Here is a 19,252-nt window from a genome sequence, read left to right on the forward strand (position 1 = left end):
AACTTTATTAATTTCATGTCATTTTTAGTAATTATACACCCATAAGTGATTTTAATAAATAAAAACCAAACATAATCACAGTTCTTAAAATTACTTATAAAAAAATATATCCAAATAGAAATCACGATTAACCAGCGTCACTTATAAAATTCAAGATTATCTAAAATCACAGTTGTTTACCGCTAATCCAAACTGGCACTTAATCTTTTAATTCTTTTCCAAACCTAAGCTTATTTGATTTTATTGACATGAGTGAGATAATGGGTATTTTTATTTCTTCACCCACTTTTGCATACGTTTAATAAATCTGAGTATCACCATGTCTATTTCAAAAACTGTGTGATATATGTAGTTCTCGAGGGAACAACAAGGATGGAAGGGAGTACCTTTTTTTTTTTTCTCCTTTTCAACAAGACTTGGATGGGATGGACTCTCCTCTCCATAAGTATTTTCAATTCATGGGAGAAATAATTAATTAAAAACTAATTCAACTGTGAAGAAACATACTAATTGAAAATTTGAATAACTCAAGACACCGACGGTTTAATCAATTACCCCATCATCTTATGCTGCTTCATATTTCAAAAAAAAAAAAAGAAGGAAAAAAGTGAGACAATTTTATTATTTTTCTGGGAAAAAAAATAGTGATCATTGGATGCTCTGGGGATTCTTGACAATGGAATGGGACCAAAAAAGAGCTTATGGGTCTGAGTGCTCACCAACCAAGATAGCTTATGGCCTTTCAATTCCATGTCTTGTGCCTCAACACAAGACCCACAATATATATTAAAAAAGGATTAATTTACTTTTTGGATTTATTATAATGAAGTTGTAGTACTCATAGTACAATGTTTATGTTATTTTAATAAATATTTAATTATGATTAATCACTTAATTGCCCGACAACCACCAAATTGAGACTCTATAACTATCAAAACTAACGGGATTTTTTGTCCCCTTCCCAAAGCCTTGGCATTGGCATTGGTGTTGTGCCTCTCGAGAATTTTCACCTTTTTAAAATAATATTGGCATTGCTTCCTTCGGTACCTAGTCAAGAACATCCCTTCTGTTTCTTACAATTTTTTTAAAACAAAGTTTTTTTTAATTTAATTTATTAGTGGATTGATTTTTTATTTTTTCTGTTTGGTCATAATGGAGGTGGTAACCGAATTTTTGATGGTTAGGTCTTTGCTGTACTGTTTTGGACATTCCATTTACATGTTCTCTTAATGAATATAGTACTCTGTTTATAATGGAGGGGGAAAAGGCCTTTTTTCTCTCTCCCTAAGTCATATTGTTAAATATTTCATGTAAATATATAATTTTATTTTTTATTTATTATTGGGCAGATTTTGCTCTCATAAGATATAGTATATATTAAATATAGATGAAATTGCGAAATTGTTAAATTTCAGTAAGGTTTAAAATTTTTCTTGGTTCCAAGAAAACATAATGAAAGTGAATTATGAGTAATAGCAAAGGAATTTACGGGTTTCGGTACAAATTTACTTCGAAAGTTTTTATTTAGGAGCATAGGGCACTCAAAAGTCTTGTGAGTGCAACTTTGCCCTAAAAGTTTTTCTTGGTTCCAAGAAAACATGATGAAAGTGATTTATGAGTAATAGTAAAAGAATTTACGGGTTTCGGTACAAATTTACTTTGAAAGTTTTTATTTGGGAGCAGAAGGCACTCAGAAGTCTTGTGAGTGCAACTTTGCCCTAAAAATTTAAAAACTCTTACCCCCTCCAATCAAAAGCCTAATGCAGACTGTTAAAATAGTAAGATTGACTGTGAACATTTTTAAACATAAGGATCAATATTGCCATAATTTTAAATTTTTCGGATAAATTTGTAACTAAAAAAACTTTCGGGTGCCCAACACTTATGTATGAAAACTTTTAAGACAAATTTATAATTAATCCTTAATTTATTAAGGCCAAAATCCATATGACTCCCACCGAACTTTAAATGTGATGCATATAAGTCTCATGACATTTTAAAATTAAAATTTAATTTCCTTAAATTTTATTTTTTTTCCCTTAAACCCCCTATTGTTATTTTTACCATTAAGTTATCGATGAAAACTTTGATATCAGGCTAATGAGGATGATATGATATTTGACATGAATTAAGAAATTTAGAATATGCAAAAACCATAAACTTTATGTTAATTGCATATATGACGTTTCGAAATTTAAATCTCAACTCCATGAAATTTTAATTTTTAACATTAAACCCCATGCCATTGCTTTTATTTTCTATCTAATGTCTAATTGTCCATTAAAACTAGCTCATTTCTTTGACAAGATTAGATGATTGCTATCGTATTCTTCATACATGTAATAGTATTCTTCGAGTTTTAGACTAAAATGGATTTATTAACTAATTCCTTTTCTTCTACATTATTATTACTCAAGCAGCTTTACAAGCGCTTGAGGATTGTGACGTGGAGCTATTTATCAAAAATAATAACTTTCATTATATAAAATGAGAACAAAAATTTCAACAATGACAACGACTATTCATGGGAGAATGTCATAATCAAAATTAAAATTGTGATTAAAAATGGTGCTTTAAAATACAATTTACTCTATAAAATATTCCTATTGATTACACATGTCAAGAGATTTTTATCAAAGACTAGTTATGATTAAAAATGATACTTTAGAAAACTCTACTTATATTTATGACAAATAACTAATTTAATTAATTTTTTTAATATATTTAAATTAGTTAAGTAGCTTTTATACTAAGGATAGGATATAGTAACATCTAAGTGATATGGACATTTAAAACTTTAAAATATTAATTGTCATTGTTTAAGGTTTTGTTGTCATTCATCAACAAATTTTGTTATTTTCTTAAGGTGAAATAGTTATTATCATTAGGTCACTTCCTTTCCAATATTTCATTTGCCACTTTCTTTGTTGAGAAAATTGGTTAAAAATCCCTTCTTGACAAATTAATCAAGGAAGGATACATGTAATAAATGTAAAGATGTTGACATCTAAAATGTCAATGTGGTAGAAAAAAGATTATACTCCTCCGGTCCTTATTATAAGACCCCGTTTGACTTTTTATTTGGTCCTAATTATAAGACCCCAATCCATTTTGTCTCTTATATTTATGCAGTTTTTTCCAAGATAATCCTTCTAATAATGATAGTTTTAGCCAATATACTTAATTAGCAAGGATATTTTAGGAATGACAACACTTATTTATTATAAATAACCAACTTAACTTACTTCCTTAATCTCCTCAAATAAGTCAATTGGGTCTTATAATTAGGACCGGAGGAGTATTAGCTTAACAGATGCTAATTGCATATGATGGATTCTCACTTGCATAGCACGGATTTTAATTGCATATGATAAATACCTAACTGTATATGAAATTTTATTACATATCACAAATCTTAATTGCACATCATTGAGCCAAACTTGCATATTGCTGATTCTAATTGTGTATTATGGATACCTAATTGTATATGGTACCTTATTACATGTCATGGATCCTAGTTACATATAATTGATTCAAAGTTGTATATTAGCTAGTGATTCTAATTGCATATGTGGATGCCTAATTACATATAAGACCTTATTGTGTATCACAGATCCTAATTGCGTATTGCTGATCCAAAGTTGCATATGTCTGATCTAATTGTATATTGATGATGCCTAGTTACCTTATAGCATATCATTGATCCAAATTTGCATATTGCTGATTTTAATTACATATATGTTACTATTTAGATAAACAAATTTCTTTGTGCAGTATTCACAAATAAATTCTTATATACAAATTAACATGAGAGAAGTAAGATTTGTCATATGTAATTAGTATTAGTAGATAAGAATTTGTTTGTGAGTAGCACAAAAGAATTTATTTATGTAAATAGTAACATATACTAAAAATATAAGATAAGCTTTGTTAGAGGGGCTTAGTTTTTTTTTTTTTTTACAAGATAACACTTATTTTTATCTAAATATTTAATGAGTTTTTTTAATCAATTTTGCCTCTATATATTCTCTTTTCGCTTTGATTTATTTATTGCATCTTTTACTTATTCTCTTTATTAATAAGGGCTTGTTTGGGGGGAAAAATACATTCATTACATATTTATTGTTTTAAACTAATTTTAACTAATTTTTTTATAAATGTAAATGGATAAAGTTTATCTTATATTTTGAATCGGATAGAGTATGCAATTAGAATAAGTAATATGCAAATTTAGATCAATGATATCCCATTAGGATCCATGATGTAAAATGAGGTCTCATATACAAGTAGGCATCCGCCATATGCAATTAAAATCACCAACATATAACTTTGAATCAATTATATGTAACTATGATTTATGATATGCAATAAAATACTATATGCAACTAGGTATTCATAGTATGTAATTAGAATTAGTAATATGTAAGTTTGGATCAATGACATGTACTTAGGATCCATAATATGCAATAAAATCTCATATGGGATTAGATATCGATCATATGCAGTTAGCATCTGTTGGGATAATATAGTCTTTTTCCTATCACACTTACTAATATTTAAGGAGTCAATACCTTTATATTTATTACAAGTCTCATTTCCAAATTAATTTGTCATAGAGGAACTTTTAATCCATTCTCCCTTCTTCGTTTCTTTAACTTCGCAATAAAAATTAATGCCAGAAAGAGTTCATAGAGACAAGGAGTTTGGTTATTTCATGGTCTACTTTGGGATATGGATACTGCCGCTGTTCACAATATAAGTTCAGGTTAATATTGGGGTGTTCGGACAATTCCAGAAATACTTTTCAGAAACACTTTTTCACAAATCGAGATAACTTTCTTCATATATTTACTTCATATACCGTAAAAGTATTTTTAAAACTATGGTTTTGTTTCTACTTAAACACCCGCATTATCTAGAATGTTTTATATTTGTTTTCCTATTTTACCCTTAAAACTTTTAGCACCGTTCTTCCCTTGAATAATACATATTGATATCACCCGCACATATTCCAATTTAAATGCATCACTCCAGTCCTAAAGGTAAATTAATATTATGAGATATTTGGATCCTTAATATAAGTCACTTATAATATATTTAATGATTATTTTTTAATTCTATCTTTATTTAATTTTTATTAGAAAGAGAAAAGGAAGTGAGAGATATGGAAATAATTTGTAAATAAAAAAGAGAGAAAAATATTAATGGAAGTAAAATTGAACAATTTTGTCAACTTAATATAGTTTTGGATTACAGTGTAATTTTAACAACTAAATTTATATCAAAAGACATTGGGCACTATAAAACTTTTTTGAATCCAAAAATATACATGAAGTTGTCAAAATGAGACAAAAATAATAACATCCTTAATGTCCATTACTTGTTCACTAGTGGGACCTACAAAATCAGTTTTAAGGTGTATTTTTAACAACAAAGTTAACACTAATGGGCATTGAGTATTATAAAATTTATTTTGCTACAAAAATATACATGAACTTTTAAAAAGAGTGAAAAAAATTTAAAAAATTTGTCAATTTTCATAAACTTTTGTTAACTTTATTCTTTTAGGTCCCATCAAATGTCATGTTTTCTCTCCAGTCATTTTTGTTTCCAAGTCGATACATCTTTTTCTTATTATAGTCAACACATATTCTCTTTTTTTGCCATGTCATTTTTTTAGCTTCCAAGTCTTTTATATATATTTACCCATTTGTCAATATTATGCCCCTCTATCTTGGGCCTCTCTCTCGCGCACACGTTCATTTTTGAAGATCTTGCTACATGGTACAGAGGCAAGACAGAACTAACGATATTTGATGAGAAAGGCAATGAACCTCATATTCTCAAAAGGAAAGACGTCGTGTTAGGTATCTACATATAAAATATTGGGGTTTAACAAAACAATATGGCAAAGAAAGTGTGTATTGAATGTGATCAGAGAAAGATAGATTAACTTGAAAGTAAGAATGAGTGGGACGAGCAGCTCAAAAAAAAGAATGAGTGGGACGAGAAAACATAGTATTTGATGGGACTTAAAAGAATAAAGTTAATCGATGTTTATAAGAGTTGACAAATTTTGTTATTTTTCTATTTTTAGAAAGTTCGTATATATTTTTACATACAAATAAACTTGATGATACCCAGTATTTATTAGTGCTAACATCGCTATTAAAAATGCACATTAACTCTGACTTTGTGAGCCCCACTAATAGACAAATAACGGACGTTAACCGTGTTATTATTTTTGTCCTTTTTGATAATTTTATGTATTTTTTTATCCAAAAAATTTTTTATGATGCCTAGTTCTTTTTATGCAAACTTAATTGTTAAAATTAGCCTTCACTCTATACTTTTTGGTATTTAACTTTCTCTGATTCTATTTATAAATTTTAAATTTAGATAAAGGTATGATCCATTTTGAAAGTTTTGATTTAGAATTTGTCTAAATATTTAATATATATTTTTTATTTTTGCTTTTAATTATGTTTTTTTGTCATATTCTTTTATTATATTTTTTTATATTCTCTTTCATCTTTTTTCTTATCTATTATTATAAAGACAAATTTAAAAATAAAACTATATTTTTAACTTAAAAGTTTATAAGAATATATATTAATAACCGGAATGGTACGTGTACGAATAATGGGAAGCCTGTACAGTGGGGTGCGTGCGCGTCATCCCCTGTGAGCTTTTGATGCTATCAAGGCCACACGGCTGGCCACTTTGGTCCCATTATATCCTACCTCTGAATAAATTAGTCATTCCTCACTAGAACACATTTAAGTTTTAGATCCCCAATAACAAAAAATTATATTGAAAATTTTATTTTTAAGTTTATTTTAATTCCAAAGAAACAATATGTCAATAAGAGAAAGAATTTAGTCAAAAAATTATAATTAATTCATTTTAGGTCCATTTTAATAATTTTTTTATAATAATTTTAAAATTTCGTATTTGTAGTTTTGGTGATGATGAGCCCCTTGCTTTTGGACGCTTTCCAATTTCCATGTTTATTTTATTTATCGCTTTTGCCAACCTTGGAAGTGGAACCACCGTTTTGTGTACGGATGGTTTCACTTCCCTGCCTTCCGTTTCTCCCAGATTTATTTACGCCTAAAATTCCTTTAAGACAAAACTGCCCCTCAGGTTTTGATCATATTATCATGAGATATTTAGACAAAACTAAATATGAATGAATTTAGTTTGATTTACAAAAAACTTGGTTGTTAGGAAAAAGTGGGAACACCCCCAAAACCCATTTGCCTCCCCATTTTATGCGGTTCTTTGGTGCTTGGGTTTATTGGCCCCGCGTCGTCTCTTTTTGTATCCTTCGCCTAATAAATTAACAATGATTCTCTTCTACTCAGAAAAATTTAACAAAAAAAAGACTATGAAATTTTAATAAAATAATATAATTATAAAAAATTTGAAGTGTATATATATGATCTTTTAATTTTATACAAGATTTCAATTTACGAGTAGTCTATTAATTATAAAAAATATATTTTTAGTTTATTAACCTTAAAACAGTTAATCTTAAATGAAAATTTTTTGTGACGATCTTGATTGTTTTTTTGTTAATATCAGATTATTTGTTAATGATCTTAGCATTAAAAGCCTAAAAATTTAAAAGTTTTCAAAACATGCCTTATATTTGAAAGGGGAGTAATAGAAAAGTAAAAGAAAGATGTAATGTTGACCAAAAAACAAAGGAGAAGTAACGCTTGACATTATAAACCATAAACAGAAATATATGTGGTATATTCAAGAATTAATGTAATACGTAGAGGGCCTAGAGTTCTTGAACATTTCGTCCCATCCTGTGTCCTCCATGATTCGCCTTTTTGTCCCACACTTTCCAATCCATTGAACACTCTCTCCACAACTATCATGCACACATTGAAGCTCTCAAATTAATTAACTAAATGAACCCTATATAGTATAGAAGTGAACTTAGATCGTCTCTCTCTCAATGAAGAGCTTTGTTAAAATTTTCAAAACCTTTTTAATTAAGAAAAAAATGTGATGTACAGAAAGAAAGAAAGAGTAGGAAAGAAAATTGATTGATTTTTTTAAGAAAATAAATTGAGAAAAATAAAAGGAGAATAGTAATAATTAAAAGAAAGCAAAAAGAACGAAAACTTTACTAGAATAATACACTTCCTAAGGATATTGATGAGTGGCTATTATGGTTTAAAAGGACGAGGAGTTTGTATAAAAACAATTACTAAGTAAAAAAAAATCATAGAAAACATCTAAGTCGTGATTAATTAATTAATAATTATACCTAGAGAGCTAGCATATAATCACCTTTCAATTAATCATTTAAAAATCACTTAGCTTGTAAATTCAATTAAACAATTATATCTTATTTCTTGAAGAAAGTTATCTATTGAAAACCCTAAAGCATGAACTACTTGTACAAATCAAAATAGAAATCTATAAAAATAAACACTCATAGAATCATGAGGAAACTAAAAATATATTTATTGAAAACTTCAAAATATAATTGTTCAACTAAAACACAAGCCAAATATCAGTCAGTAAAAAAAAAATCAAAATTTTAACCTAGGAAATTCATAAAAGCAACGTACTAGTGGATTGAAATATTGAAAACTAACAAATTCCTTAATATAAACAGAAACCCAAACCACATCATCTTGTCCTCAGGAATAAAGAGGACTAGCACACCATAATGATAAAAAGAAAATAAAAAGAAGACAGTGAAACAACTAGATACAAGAGGAAAAGTGTTTGCTTGTGCTTGTGTAGTATAGATGGCTTCATTCTTCTTCAAGGCTCCTTTGATCTCTTTTTATAGTGCTTGAATTTATCCCAGTTGGATGAAGAAACCCTTGAGACTTCTAATTTGATCTTTTATCTTCTTTTATCTTATAATATTTGATAGAACTTTGAATTTGAATTCTCTTAATTTGGTGTGATCTTCATTGCAGCCAAAGGAAAAGAGCTTGTGAGTTTAAATGATATTGGATAAAATGATAATATTTCAAATTTGAATAAAGATGTGGTGGTAGGTTTGGATGATTTTCAATTAGATAATTAAAAAAATTCTCTTTTAATGCCAAGTGGCTACTACAAATGTAGTTTTCATGGGGTTCATACTTGGTTTAACAGAATATTCCCCAAAATCAAAACAAAGATACCTTTCAAAAGAGAAATTATAAAAATATAATAAAAATGCACTTTTAAGTAATTAATTTATATAATTTTCTTAATTCAAAATATGAGTATCTTCTGCATTTTAAACTTTTTAAATATTATAAAATCCCTTTATTATATATAAAAATATATTATAAAATTGGGATACATCACACGCATTTGTTCTCGGTTTCAATAGAGAATATGGCCTTACATGTGAGTAATGGTGGCGGCAGAACGGGTAGAATGTAAGTTGATGATTTGATTTATACCTCAGGATACCGTCGTTAAGAGATACTCCCTCCGTTCCTTATTATAAGAGACAAATAACCAAATCACGTTGATAAAAAAAACAGTTAAAATTAGTTGAGGACAATTAATGTGTAAAAAATATAATATTTTTTCCAACAATACCCCCCATTAATAAGGAGAGAGTATGGGAGAGAACAATTAAATTATTGAAAAAAAGAGAAGTGAGAGGGAGAGAGAGTATGAGTTGGAGACAAAATAAATAGGGGTAAAATAGGAAATCAATACAAAAAAATAGAGACAACTTTTAAGTGTCTCTTATATATGGGAACATACCATAAGCATCAAATGTCTTTAATAATAAGGAACGGAGGGAGTATTCCCCAACCTCTCAATAAGTTGAGATACAGCACTTATAAGGATTAATTGAATCCTCCTTGCGACAAACGGGGTGACATACAAAACAACATAAATAAAAGAAAAAGAACTTGGCAGCAGAGAAAAAGAAACTAACAAAGAAAGTAGAAAGACATTCCGAAGCTTCGGATAACATGTTATTATTTGTACACTTTTCATGCCCTTAAGTAATATGAGACTTCACACCAATACACATTATATACAAAAAGTAAAACTGAAAATCCTTACACCCCTTACATCAATGGCTACTGATACGGACTTCTCCATTTCACATATCAATATTCACTGAGCATGCATTCTTTACCTGCCAAAACAACAAAAGCCATGTCTAAATATATATCCTTCGAAGTTTTGTAGTTCACGTACACACAGATCATGATGATCACAAGGTGATTAACTAACACATTGATCTCTCCTCCTTAGATAATTCAGGTGCCGTTCTTGGCACGCTAATATGGATAATCCATATGTTGTAGTTTTTGTTTGTGTGTGCCTTTAAAAGAAGTCTCACATTACTTAATATGGTAAGATATGAACTTGGCCTAATAAAAGCACTAAGAACAAAGGTGGGAACGTGCCCAGGTCAACAATTGCTACCAATTGACCAAATCTTGTGGGGATGGACCAAATCTAACGAACGCCTCATATATAATTGGTCGTGATGTCTAGTAACTATGCAACATGCATGCTTCACGTTCTGTCCTAGGTCATGTGACACCATGTGCACGCTCCTGTACCCTATCCTCTCATTCCAAGCGCAGTCAATAACAAAAACACTTTTTGGCTTTACACATTAATTTCTCGTTACTTTTTGCTAATCACAGGCATCTTCCTATGAAGTCAATCTTATTTGAGACACCATCGGGTGCTAAATTACCTCTCTCATCTCATGGGGATTCGAATCTTGGTTTGTCATGTTGTAAATGACTAGTTCCTTCTGCCAGATAGATCTAACCCTGTTGGTTTTTTTGTTCCTTAATTTAAATTATGATGACTCGAATTCAACAAGTGGGGGAGTATCTATTTGGGGTCAGCTCTCACATCAAGCGTAATGTTATGTTGTTGTATGTGAACAGCTCTGGGCTTACATGTTTGCTTCAAACTGAAAAGAGAGACCATAAAAGAAGAAATAGGAAACAGAAAATTGAAACGCTAGTTGATTTTTGCCTTTTGCTTTCGTCTCTGCCTCGACTTACAAAGGAAATTACATGTTTAGATCTTTCGAAGAAATTAACAGTTCAAGACAGAAATACAAATTGTATCAGAATCCATTATCCATATATTAATAGTTCAAGACAGAAATACAAATTGAAACGCTAGTTGATTTTTGCTTTCGTCTCTACCATGACTTACAAAGGAAATTACATACTTAGATCTTTCAAAGAAATTAATAGTTCACGACAGAAATACAAATTACATCCTCCTATTGCCCTGTTGTTTGAAAAAATAGAACAAACAATTATATATGCGATATCGGGAAAGAATACAAAAACTTGTTGGAAAAATGGTGCGACAAAACTATTAATTCATCAGCGGTATATGTATTATGTAAAGTGATATTTCAAATTGAAGAATGGGATGTTAATATATAAATTTATTGAAACAAATTAAGAATCTTTCATTGCCTATCCTCTAATCAGTAACGTTAATAAAATTCGATTCCTCCAAGGGAATGCAAGATACCACGATATGGCTGTTGGTTATGTTTTGTCACGACGGTCTTGGCTCTCTCAAACCATGTCTAAATCATCATGAGAAAGACACTTCGTTCTTTACTTACATGGTTTTAGTGAAAAGGTAATAAAACCATAACTTTCACCCCCCAAACACTAATTGGCTGCGTTTCACTGTCTGAGTAAATGAAAATGAAATGTACCCACTCACAGTTTATTGTACAAGAATATGAAATGGAGAGGCATATATAAACTTCCTTTTCTGATTAAACCAAAAGAAAACACACACACCCAATCGATCACTTATTGCACGAGATGATGATGTTGATATGCTCTATGAATGACAAAAGCAAAGTTGAACTGACACAGCTTGCCAATTCTGTGCCGTGCCTTATTATACTAGTCCAACATGCATGGACAACGTCGTATAAGTTCATAAGGATGTCAAAACTACAACCAATAAAAGCATTAAAATAATCACAAAGAATGATTTGTTCAAAATAATTAACTATGACTATTGCATCTGTTGTGACGGCAAGAAATAAAAGTGCACGACTTGCGTACAAATGCCGGCCAAAGCCAAGATTTGAGTGTACACTTGGTGGGGTCAGGCATAGAGGTACGAGAACAATGTTATCTATAATATAACACCTTGCCTTTGATAATCTAGCATGAAAGGAATTTTCTTCAGATGGGGAAAAAGGGCGGTTTTCTGCGTTATGCAGATAGGGTGGACAAGTTATTGCTATTGTTTGGGACATTGGGTTGCATTGGAGATGGCCTACAAACTTCTGTGACAATGCTCGTTCTTGGCAGTTTGATTGATGACTATGCAAATCATACGTCTGATTCTGGGAATGATGCCTTTAAGCATTCGGTGGACAAGGTATAAGAATGCAGTTACTGCTATTGTTTATACTTTCTAGTTTATCACCTTTGTTAAATTTCACTTCAGTCCAAGACATCTGACAAATTAATGTTCATGATCATTTTCTCATCAGTATGCTCTCAGGCTGCTCTTTATTGCCATTGGGGTGGGCTTATCTGCATTTGTTGGTAAGCAAATTTTGCTATTTCTATGTAGAAAATGATTTGCAAGACTGGAAACACAATGGCTAGAGGTCTTGTAATTTTTCTTGTGGATGGGTAGTGAATAGTTCTTTTATCATAAATATATGCAGAAGGAGTATGTTGGACAAGAACTGCAGAAAGACAAACATCTCGCATGAGAATTGAATATCTTAAATCAGTCCTTAGGCAAGAAGTGGGTTTCTTTGATAGCCAATCTGGCTCTTCCACCACTTTCCAAGTTATTGCCACCATATCTTCTGATGCTCAAACCCTTCAAGACACTTTGGCTGAAAAGGTCCTTGATAAAATGGCCTTCTTCTTCTTCCAATTATTTATGTATGTTTTTTATTAGAGGATATGATAACAATTAACGTGTATGATTGTTTTTTCTTGTAGATACCCACTTGTTTGGTTCACTTTTCAGCAGTTTTCTCAAGCTTCATAGTAGCTGCAATTCTTTCCTGGAGATTAGCAGTATCTGCTTTTCCATTTTCAATTATGATGATCATGCCAGCAATCATATTTGGGAAGAAACTAAAAGAGATGGGAAGTCAGATGAAGGATGCTTATGGTGTTGCTGGTGGCATAGCAGAGCAAGCAATCTCTTCGATTCGCACAGTATATTCATATGTAGGAGAGAAACAAACACTAGAGAGGTTTTCCTTAGCTCTTGAAACAAGCCTGAAGGTTGGCATAAAGCTTGGTTCAACCAAAGGTGTGGTGATTGGGAGCTTTGGGTTGATTTATGCAACATGGGCATTCCAAACATGGGCTGGAAGCGTTTTGGTCTCTCAAAGAGGAGAAAGTGGTGGAAAAGTATTTGTTGCAGAAATATGTATCATCTGGGGAGGATTGTGAGTATCAATTCTAAATGCATTCTAAACCTTTCTCTGTTATTATATATATGGGTTTGTGTGTGTGTGTGAGTGACTTATTCATACAACATTTGCAGGTCATTGATGAGTGCACTTCCAGGTCTTGCTTTTTTAGCAGAGGCAACAAGTGCAGCTACGCGAATTTACGAGATGATTGATCGAGTGCCAGCTATATACTCTGATAGAGAAAAAGGGAAGATTTTGAAGGATGTGAGAGGAGAGATCAGTTTCAAAGATGTTGACTTTAGCTACCCATCAAGGCCAGATACTCCAATTCTTAGAGGGCTCAATCTGAAATTTCAAGCAGGCAAAACAATAGGTCTTGTTGGAGGGAGTGGTTCTGGGAAATCTACAATAATCTCTCTGATTGAAAGATTCTATGATCCTGTAAATGGAAACATATTGCTTGATGGGATGATATAAAGAAATTTCATGTCAAGTGGTTAAGATCCCAGATGGGACTGGTAAATCAAGAGCCAATTCTCTTTGCAACATCCATTAAAGAAACATCCTACTTGGAAATGAAGGAGCTTCAATGGAAGATGTTGAAAATGCAGCAAGGGCTGCCAATGCACATGATTTCATTGTCAAACTTGTCAACGGATATGAAACTCAAGTAAGCCATTAAGTTTGCATTATTTCCCCATTATTCTGTTGCATAAATATTTTGTTGAATTTGATGGCTTTTATAGATGCAACCCTTTTTTTTTTTTGTCTAGGTGGGGCAACTAGGAACCCAATTATCTGGAGGGCAAAGGCAAAGGATTGCCATAGCAAGGGCTCTAATAAGAAACCCTAGAATCCTGCTACTTGATGAAGCTACCAGTGCTCTTGATTCACAGTCTGAGAAATTAGTAAAAGAAGCCTTGGATTTAGCTTCCCAAGGAAGAACCACAATCATTGTAGCTCATCGCCTTTCAACTATTCGTAAGGCTGACTTAATAGTAGTTCTTCAATCAGGAAAAGTCATTGAATCAGGTTCCCATGATGAGCTAATCCAAATGAACAATGGGCAAGGTGGAACATACAGCAAAATGCTCCAACTGCAGCAATCAGCCCTTGAAAACAAAGAGATTGAATCCATGCACTACACAAACACAAGTCCACTAAACGTAGAGGTTCCAAGAACAGCACATTCAAGTTGGCAAAGTAGCCCAGCAATGCCATTTAGCCCTATATATTCTTTTAGCATTGTAGATTCTCCCCTTGTTCCTCTTGGAGTGATGATGATTACTACAATAAAAAAAACTCCAAGAAATCTTCTAATTCAGATAAAAGCTTTTCCCAATGGCGTTTGATACAGAGATGAATGCACCCGAAGGAAGCAAGCTTTGCTTGGGTGTTTAGGAGCCATGGGATCTGGAATATGCCAACCAATATACTCCTATTGCCTAGGAATTGTTGCATCTGTTTACTTCATAAAAGACAAACCTCGCATCAAATCTGAGATCAGGTTGTACTCGGTCATCTTTTGCACCCTAGCCATTGTGAACATTATTTCAAATCTCTTTCAACATTACAATTTCGCGTCATGGGAGAACGCTTGTTGAAAAGAGTAAGAGAAAACTTGCTGGCTAAAGTTTTAACCTTTGAGATTGGATGGTTTGATCATGAAGATAACACTAGTGCAGCAATTTGTGCAAGGCTAGCAAATGAAGCTAACTTGGTTCGATCCCTTGTTGCAGAACGAATGTCATTGTTGGTTCAAGTTTTCTTTACGGCATCTCTGGGTTTTATACTTGGCTTAGTTGTTTCATGGAGGGTGGCTATTGTGATGATTGCTATGCAGCCTTTGATCATTGGCTGCTTCTATTCAAAAAGGTTTTGATGAAAAGTATGTCTGGCAAAGCTCAAAAGGCTCAGAAAGAGGGAAGTCAATTAGCAATGGAAGCTACCATCAACCACAGGACTATTACAGCATTCTCATCTGAGAGAAGGATACTGAATCTGTTTAAGATTGCCATGAAAGGCCCTCACAGGGAAAGCATTAAGCAATCATGGATTTCAGGTTCCATCATGTCAATCTCTCAGTTTTTGACAACTGCATCTATAACTATCACTTTCTGGTATGGAGGGAGGCTTTTGAATCAAGGATTGGTGGAATCAAAGAACCTTTTGCAGGTTTTTCTCATCTTGATGGGCACTGGAAGACAAATTGCGGAGACAGGAAGTATGACGTCTGATATAGCCAAAAGTGGGAGAGCCATTGGTTCAATTTTTGCCATCCTGCACAGGAAAAGTCAGATTGAACCTGAAGATGATCATACACATGATAGGTCTAAAAAAACAATCAAGGGCAACATCAAGTTGCAGAATGTGTTTTTTGCTTACCCAACAAGGCCTGACCAAATGATACTCAAGGGTCTAAGTCTTGAGATTGAATCTGAAAAAACAATAGCACTAGTGGGACAAAGTGGCTCAGGCAAATCCACCATCATTGGATTAATTGAAAGGTTTTATGACCCTGTGAAGGGATCAATCTTTATAGACAATTGCGACATCAAGGACTTCGATCTGCAAAAGTTGAGATCACAGATTGCCTTGGTGAGTCAGGAGCCCACTCTATTTGCAGGAACTATACGCGACAACATCATCTATGGACAAAGGAAGCATCAGAGGTAGAAATAAGACGGGCAGCTAATCTTGCAAATGCTCATGAGTTCATAAGGTAGAACACAGTACACACATTTATGGTCTGATTGCTTTGAGTTTTAACAAAACTAACATCTCTTTCTGCATAATGCAGTTCTATGAAAGATGGATATGATACGTATTGTGGAGAAAGGGGAGTGCAACTATCAGGAGGCCAAAGGCAAAGGATAGCCATAGCCAGAGCAATACTGAAGAACCCATCAATCTTGTTGTTAGATGAAGCAACCAGTGCTCTTGATAGTTTATCAGAGAATCTGGTGCAGGAGGCACTAGAGAAGATTATGGTTAAAAGAACATGCGTAGTTATAGCCCATAGATTGTCCACAATACAGAGTGTAGATTCCATAGCTGTGATTAAGAATGGAAAGTTAGAAGAATTAGGATCACACTCTGAGTTATTATCCGTAGGACGAAATGGAGCATACTACTCTATGGTTAAGTTGCAGCAGGCTCACTCTGCATAATGGAAGCGATTAAGCGAATTAGATGATTATACATACAAATGGAGTCATGTTACTTGTTTTCATATTTAACTTTTATAGGCATCATCTGTATTGGCCTTTTTTTTTTTTTTAATCTAATAGGTACCAAGGTAGTTTTGTAATAAAATCAAGGCTCATGAGTTTTTTTTTTTGCCCAAAAAATAAGGTTTATCAGTTTTGACAACGAGAATGAATCTTGTGATAGTTGTAATTTTATACCTAGCCCAGGATTTTTTTTTGTTTTTTTAACCTTCCGCAACTTTGTTTCAAACTATTACAAAAGGCTAGCCTATTTACCTAGATCCAAACTTAATGTTGTCCATTCTTGAATTTTATGGGGCAAGCTAATGGATTAATGGTGTTCATGATGACACTAAATATACTAGGTAAGATTGATATATTATTTTTTCCCCTTACTTAAGCTTCAAATATTATTTAAGAAATTATAATGCTTTAAGATATTTTTTTAAAAATTTTATTTCATAAAAACTAGAAAGTTAATAATGTCGAAGTGAGTATTAATTTTGTTTTGAAAAAGTCAGCTAATCCATTTAAGAAGCTCTTTCGATTAGTTAAAATGTTTTTGATCAAAAAAATGTCTTTGCATTTTTTTTAAAACCTATCTCCTTTGACGTTTTCATATAACGCCAAATTACATTTATTACAGTTAGTTTAAACAGACAACTTGTCCACTAAGATAGGTTTTGATTTTACATTTACCAATTACCAACTCTTTCATGATTTGGTTTGTAACTGATAAAATCCATTCAAAATCATAAAACAACATTGAAAAGATGTTAATTCAATTCTTGCTTCTTTAAGGAAAATAAATATTGTTATCACTGGGGGCCAGTTGGATGCTTTGTCCGTTTTAATAGTTTTTTTTTTGGTACATGTCCGTTTAATAGTTGCCCAATATGATGAGTATTTTCCACGTGGCCGTATCTAAGTGAGCCGGCCCAAATCATGCAGTTGATGAATGAAATCAAATTAAAGTTCTCTTTGGCAACCAACAATTATTGATTGAGATAATAAACGGTTTTATACTCATAAAGAGAGAAACATAAATTTAAATTTTAAAAAGTACACTTGTTAAGAGCATTTTAACCTTAATGTTTTTGGCTCAATAGAGATTAGTCTCAAGTGGTGCCACTGATATAACTAATTGCTAACAAACTTCGAGGTGTTGGGTTGGGGTGATTTATTCTAACTTAAACGTTGAAGGACCAACAGCAAAAAAAAAAAAAAAAAGTTTTAACTTGTCCAAGTAATGTTAAGAAGGAAAAATTACTTTAAAAAAGATCTTATTAATGCTAATTATCTTAAAGAATTTAATATTTACAAGTTTGACTATTGTAAATAGTGCAACTAAATTTGCAAGTATGAGGCCATTCTCAAAAGGTGTGTCCTTCCAATTAGGTTTTATGGTTACAATCTCTTCTTTTCAAAGTTCTGAATAAACATATTGATGAAAGCTTATTGTCTGATATAGTTAGAGTAGGAGTGGCTGATTTTATTATTTGCCGGTTTAACTAATTGTTCTGTTCTCAAATATTATCGGATAAGTTTTATTATAGATATAGTTAAAGAACTTATAAATATAAAAGTTTAATCTGCAAATAGTATTAAATTCTTTCAGACTTATCAACATTAAATGAATTAAAAAGATTAGCTGTATTTAATTTGACCTACATGGAATTTTTCTTTTAAAAACTAGCCAACAAAAACACAATGTCAATCCAACATAAAATAATAAACAAAAATGGGAATTATAATTATAATACTACCTCTGGTCCTTAATATAAGACCCTATTTGATTTTTATTTTGATCCTAAATATAAAATCCTAATTCACTTTGTCTATCATATTTATACATTTTTTTCTAAGGTAGTCCTTCTAATGATTGTAGTTCTAACTAATATAGTTGATTAGTAAGAATATTTTAGGAAAGACAACATCTATTTATTACAAATAACAAATTTAATTTTTTTAATCTCCTCAAATTAGTCAACTGAGTTTTATAATTAGGACCAGGGGGTAGTAATAATTATTATGAATAAGTGAAAACAGAAGAGAGAATCTTTTGAGCGCAATTTTCCTTGGGCTGATGTGTCGTCTACCTCAGTATTGCAAGTGGCTCTTCCTTAATTATTTACAAATCCATCCCTTACCTGAAAATATGCCTTCTTTGCCAATTCATAAATAATTTTATAATTACCTTAAATAATTTCACGTGTCTCTCAAAGTCAATTCTAGAATTACTTTATATATTGTTTCTTATCATATATAGGTATTTATATATAAAACAATGATATCAAATCTGGGAGCGTATCCCATGAGAGCATCCAATTTGAAAAGCCAACTTAATATTCATTCGGGAGTTAAATAAGGTGGTCACAGTCAAAGATGAGTTCTGTCGGTGTAATTTTTAGTTGTTACTAAAAATGTTTACAAAGTTTGACTTTGGATAAAATAATCCATTGATTTTTTCCCAATAAAGCAAAGCCACGTTTTTACCCAATATTTATCTTCTTCCGTTTAACGAGAGCAGTATTAGAGTTAGTGCGAGCCAATTGCGAGTTGCAGATTATACAAGGCAGGCTGAAAAAGGAGTGCTTCTAGGTTGATTGGCATTAAGTCAACCCGAACTTATTTAAGGATGCGTTTGGTACAA

The 19,252-nt window shown here is 31.8% G+C and overlaps 1 pseudogene; it reads left to right on the forward strand.

Moving 5' to 3' along the window:
- The first annotated feature begins 12,189 nt into the window (after positions 1 to 12,189).
- On the forward strand, positions 12,190 to 16,560 carry LOC114712038 (ABC transporter B family member 15-like; annotated as a pseudogene).
- Positions 16,561 to 19,252: the final 2,692 nt, after the last annotated feature.

The sequence above is a fragment of the Neltuma alba genome, unplaced genomic scaffold (genome assembly GCF_004799145.2).
Source record: "Neltuma alba isolate B1F8T4 unplaced genomic scaffold, ASM479914v2 tig00011329_pilon, whole genome shotgun sequence".
In the NCBI taxonomy this organism is placed as follows: Eukaryota; Viridiplantae; Streptophyta; class Magnoliopsida; order Fabales; family Fabaceae; genus Neltuma; species Neltuma alba.